Source organism: Pyrus communis, chromosome 3 (genome assembly GCF_041283825.1).
Source record: "Pyrus communis isolate YQ-2024b chromosome 3, ASM4128382v1, whole genome shotgun sequence".
Classification (NCBI taxonomy): domain Eukaryota; kingdom Viridiplantae; phylum Streptophyta; class Magnoliopsida; order Rosales; family Rosaceae; genus Pyrus; species Pyrus communis.
In genome coordinates this window covers 10,720,780-10,726,913 of record NC_142567.1, presented here as the reverse complement: position 1 = coordinate 10,726,913, position 6,134 = coordinate 10,720,780, and the positions used below count along the sequence as shown (strand labels likewise).

General features: G+C 37.1%; 1 pseudogene; it reads left to right on the top strand.

Moving 5' to 3' along the window:
• Positions 1-279: 279 nt before the first annotated feature.
• On the top strand, positions 280-1,245 carry LOC148697927 (uncharacterized; annotated as a pseudogene).
• Positions 1,246-6,134: the final 4,889 nt, after the last annotated feature.

Here is a 6,134-nt window from a genome sequence, read left to right as displayed (position 1 = left end):
AGTCATAACAGTCTAGTTTTCTATTATTGAGTCTAGTTTAGTGATTTAGAGTTTAAATTGAGTAGATTAGCATCTCTTCTAATCCCCGACCTAAAATGATCCCTACTTTCATATATTACAATCATAGGGTTTTAATTTGAGTGTTAGAATATTTCACATCAAATTTTGGCGCCGTTTCTGGGGACTTGTAAAATTGCTAATCCCTTTGTTTGTTTGTTTATTTTTCTTTTGATATTTGATTTAGTTTTATTTCTTTGATTTCAGGTACTAGAGAAGCAAGACATGGCAATTACTAATATTCAAGCTCAAATGGTAAATCTTACTTCTCAGTTGTCACTGTATGTTGAAGGGTCTACAATGTAAAGTGTCCCTACATTTGGTGCTTCTTATAGGCAAGAATATCAAGTAAATCAACGTCCGCAAAGAGTTTGGGAGAATGTGAATACCTGGGGTTATCAAGATCATAATCAATCATGTAACTATTTGTTTTCCAACATGTACAATTCAGATTAGAGTGATCTTTCAAACTCTATGTGGTGGGAATCTCAACAAGTTTAACATGAAGGATATTGGCAGCCATATGAGGAGTTTTATTCAAGACCTGCGCGGTTACCACAACCTCATACACAATATGCCCAACCAAACTCAGGTTCGTCAATAGATTGTGCTCAAATTCTTGATGAATTAATTTCTATGTCGCAGGACTCACAAAATCAAGCCAATGAGGCTCAACAAGGAGAATATTAGCAGCCATATAAGGAGTTCTATACAACGCCTATGCAGCCACCACAGTCTGCCCTGCAACAATTCTAACCGAATTCAGGTTCGTCAATAGATTGTGCTCAAATTCTTGATGTACTAACTTCTTTGACGCAGGAATTACAAAATCAAGCCCAAGTGATGAGTAAATTGAAGAATCAAATGGGAGAGATCGCAGAATTCATGGGGCAAATGCAAGAACAAAGTGAACTATCTGACTCAACTGTTGAAATTGCTGAAGCTATCACCTTAGAAAGTGGCCTGGAGGTTGGAGATGAACCCAAGATGTCCAAACCAAGCCAAAACATAAATAAACAGCTGCTGCTCAAAGAAGAGGAGGATAACAAGGCCACAACAAAGGAAGAACCACCCTTGCCGCAGCCCCATATGCCCTATATGCTGTCCACTACAACCAAGGTAAGCCCAAATTCAATTCGTCTTGACCTTGTTCAACCAAATGTCTCTATTCCTTGCAGGATCATGTAATCCAAGGAAGAAGAGGGTGAGAAAGGCATCTTCGAAACCTTTCCAAAGAATCAAAAGCAATAAATGGCTGGGGAATGTCTAAAATTCATCAAAGAGGATATACTTGAGACAACAATTCCCAAAGAAGTTGGATTTTATGACACGGGACAAGTCATAACTCTCAAAACACCAAATATGGCTGAATTTTCTAGTCCTACAACTTTCGAAGGGGTGTTTATTCTTGAGTTCATGTCGGAGCACACAGGTAAGCCACCTCCCCGAATTTCAATTTTGTTTTATACTAATATGTTGTTAATGATTTAGGCACCCCCTCTAGAATTTAAACCATTACCGGATCATTTCAAGTATCACCTCGCATTCAAAGATCAATTCCATGCCATGGGACCTAGGGGAGCTTAAAAGGAGGTATCGTACCGCTGGAAGACGTTAAAGCAAACACTTCTTGGGAGGCAACCCATGCATTCAAATAAAGAAGACCTAGGAATCTCTGGCTCCACAACCAGATTTGCATTTGATGCGAGATTTATACGCACACAAATTAAACCCTCTTTTTGTCAATTGTAGTAAGTATGCAAGTAGGGATCGTTCTGAACCGGGGATTAGGAGGGATTGCAAATCTCTTGGAAACTGACACAAAAACGTAAAAACAATATAAAACGCTATCCTAGACTCAAAGAATGCAAAACTAAAGTTTAAAACACTAAGACAAACCAAAAACTCAAAATGCTTTAAAACATAAACTAAACAGATTCTAAGCACTAAAGAATAAGAAAGTAAAGGGGGATTGAGTTTTGAACGAAATTAAACTAAATGAACAAATTGTAATTAAAGCAGAATGTAAATATGAATATGATGAAAATAGAATGAATGGATGCTAGCCAAGGGGTTCATCTCCACACATGTTACACTTGCATAATAAAAAGATTTCCAATTGCGTTTCAACAAATCATTAATTCTCAACGCCCTGGGTCAATTAGGTCCGCTTAAATTAACCGTCAAGTTTTCCTTAAGTTAATGAATTGGATGGGTTAGCGCAACGCAATTCACAACATTCTCCAAAAGTCCTTTACGTGAAAAGCACAATAAAGATACAATCAAAGATCATTAAGCATCATGAAAACTATAAGTGTTGACGAGGCATTCGTTACTATGGAATACGCATGAAACTAGTGCCAAGAATTCATTTAACGCGATTGTTTATAAGCAACCTCCACTACTTGTGAATATAAGTTCGTAACTATTAGGTGAAACTCACTTATATTCTAGCGTCATATTTATGCATGAAAATTAAGCGCGCATTCTCAATAAACATACATAAATAAGTTATCAATCAAACGGTTAAACAAATTGAATCCACAACTTATGAAACGCAATTAGAAGTAATCAAATTATATTGCAAGTATAAACATATATTTCGAATCACCCCCTAGCTAAAGGGGGGTTTAGTTCCTCATACAAAACAAAGAGAATTGAAATTAAACATTGAAATCAAAGAAACGCCTAAACATTCCAACAACTCAAACTTGAATTGTATGAACGTTTAGGCCCTCTTCTCTTCCTCTTTATTGTAGCATAAGGTCTAGGGATAATTGGTTTGGGGGATGGAAGTGTGGAATGGAAGAGGAGTGGTTGAGAAGTGGAAGGGGAATGGAAAAATGGTGTTTGGATTATAAGGGGAGAGATGGGAAGCTCACGGCTAGGGAAGGGAGAATGTGTTTGTAATGTGTTGTGTATGAAATGAGATGATCCTTGAATGAATGAATGCAAGGGTATTTATAGGAGTAGTGGAGGGATATATGGCTGTTTGTTTAATGAATGATTATGAGTGAATGCATGTGACTTGTGGCTGCAAAGAGAAGGAGAAAAGCTGGAATTTCAAGGGGGAGTCACGGCAATGATGTTGGTGTTGCGTAAATGCATGTGTTTGCTGTTTTGGTTGTTGGTTAAAGTTTGTGTTTGCATGTGAATGTTGTTTGTGTGAAGTGTGTGTGAATGCATGTGAAATAAAGAGTGAATGGTGGCTGAATTAATGATGGAAAACAGTATGGAATGCATGTGAAATGTAAAGGGAAAAGTTGGAAATGGCTAGGAAGGTCACGGCATGGGTGTTTTGGTGCAATGATGAAAGGCAAAGTGCATGTGTTGATTTGTGGTGCAATGATAATGTTTTGTGGCTGAATTGGTAGTGGAATTATGATGGGAGTGCATATGATTAAAGAGTGGGAGTGCATGTGGGTGAATGTGAAGGGAATGCATGTGTTGATGACTAGGTTAGTGGGTGGAAATCTGAAAATGGCATAAGGGAATGGGAGCTCACGGTTTTGGCTAGTGTTTGAATGTGTAAAGTGTTTTAATTAATGAAAGTGTTTGGAGAATGAATGCAATGATGAAGAGTGAATAAAGAATGCATGTAGGGTTAGCTAGGTTGGCTTTGTTTGGGTGCATGTGTGTTAATGGTGGTTTTGCATGTGAATTGATGGATTGTTTTTGATGGAATGGATGGTTCTTTGCATGGCTATAAGGGAGAGAATAAGAGAGAATGGGCTAGGCCCTTTGTTTTATGTCCAAAGTGAATACAAGGCCTTCAAATTCGTCCATCCTCTTGGCTCCATGGATAAGCTATCCAATCCATGCCCAAAAATGCTCCAAATGGCCTCAAAATGCACTTTCTTGCTCCCTAGGCCCTTAGAACCTGAAAACACACAAAAGAAGCATAAAGGACTAAAATAACGAGAGAAACATAACGTAAATGCACGAGAACAAGCCATTTAAGTCGCATGAATATGCTCCTATCAAACTCCCCCACACTTATCTTTTGCTAGTCCTCGAGCAAAACAGAAAAACAAAACAAAACCTAAACCTTCCAACAATCGTCTTAGGGATTTCCAATGCACATGACATGTTAAAAATCATTAGTCCCATAGATTTTTTTTTTGTCATCTTCACACTTAAGTACATTCTTAATCATAGTCACCACATACTATTTCACAATTAAGCATTTAAAACACATTTCGAATGTAGTAACATGCCTTAGAGAATTTGCTCAAATCCTGACAAGATATGCACTCGTTTTTCACACAGATTTTCTGACTACACACCCTACACTAGTTATATGTGAGAGATTGATGTAAACATGAAAGACTAGTATCTCACATATGTTATAAAGAAAGCATTTTCTGGATTTACGATAATGACATGAATATGATCTCATGAATGGAATGCTACTACTTAGAATGAGAACCAGTGATTCCATAAGCTCATACCAAATTCAAACTCCACAAATTGAACACATAACATCAAGATAGAAGTTGAGGGTTGTAACGGGGCTAAGGGTAATGGTTTAACAAAGAAAGGTAAAGTAAAACAAAGGTTCTTAAAGCAATAGTGAGCAAAGTATTGAATTAGGCACTTAGAATTCCCTTTAGAACGCAGAAGTCAACTTTGAACACCCAAGGGGAAGTCACACAAAACTTAGGGCCATATTTAAACTTTTTGGGCCCTTTCTTCAACAATCACACTTGTGAGTCCATTCTCACTTATTTTCACTCTTTTTCTTTCTTTTCTTCTTCTTTTTCTCACATTTTTTTTTCTTTTTCCCGTGCCTCCTTTAAGACTTAGGCACATACATACACACAAAAATCCCTTCCCCCACACTTATTTTCTGCAACATATTAATCAAAAGGAATTCATTTAAGTCATGCTCACTATACTTCAACAACAAGGGTATAGGAAAGTCCTACTCTAGGCTAGGTAAGGGGTGATGTGGTTAACAAAGAAAATAGGCTGAAAAGGCTCAAAAGGGTTAAAACTTACAACAAATAAGAAATATGAAAAGGGATAGGCTTTTTGGCTTTGGCTTGACTAACAACTTCATCTTATTGTATGTTATGCAAACAATGTCATGCTTTGAATGAAACGGATATAAGTTCTAGCATTTAGTTCTATTATGATACAATTGCATTCTAAGTAGCAACCAAGCAAGGAATAATGAGATCATGCAACAACTTTAGAAAACAAAGAATCACAGAAAATAACTCTCCAAAGAAGGTAATAGCTCGAGTCTCACAGGGTTGTAGCGTTTGTTTGAGTTCCTTCCTTCAAGCATGTTACAAAAACGAATTTTTCTTTTATGATTGCATGTGAAGTCATACATTATAACCATAACCAAGCATATACCAAGAGTAAATCAAACTTTTCTCCATGTTTATAACTCTTTTTAACAGTCATGCAATTACAAACCAAATCCTTATCATTGTGTTGGAAGGTACCCTAAGACACAAACACACAAAAACGACTCAAAACACTCTTTTTAGGCTTTTCAAAACATGTTTTTCAAATTTTTATGTGATTTTCGGAGTTATAAAAACAAAACATAATAAAACACTCTAAAACAACTTAAAAACACCTTAAAACAGCAAGGAACAACATTTGAAGTTATGGGTGATAAAATCCCACGAATTTGCATTAACAACATTAGTTACCCCCCCACACTTAAATCAAACATTGTCCTCAATGTTTTAAGCATAGATTCACACAAAGCATAAGTAAACACACAAAAAGCACTTAATTAAACATGGCAGAATGTAATTAACAAAGAGAAGAGTTTAGGGACGCAAATCTGGTTATGGAGTGTAAATTCCCTCTTCTCCTTGGTGATTGCATTGAGGCTTTGATCTTTGTGATTCCACAGGCTCATTCTTGAACTGGTTTCCTCCCATCGTTGATTTTCCTTTGTGCTACTCTTGAACTGGGCAGCAGGATTCTTTTGGTCTCCCCCGGAGGTCTGAGCTTTCCCCTTTTATCTGTTTCTTTGTTCAATCTTTGCAGGAGTGGTCCCTTCTCTGGAAGTGTATCAACCGTTGAAGATGACTACTCGAGAGCAACGCTAG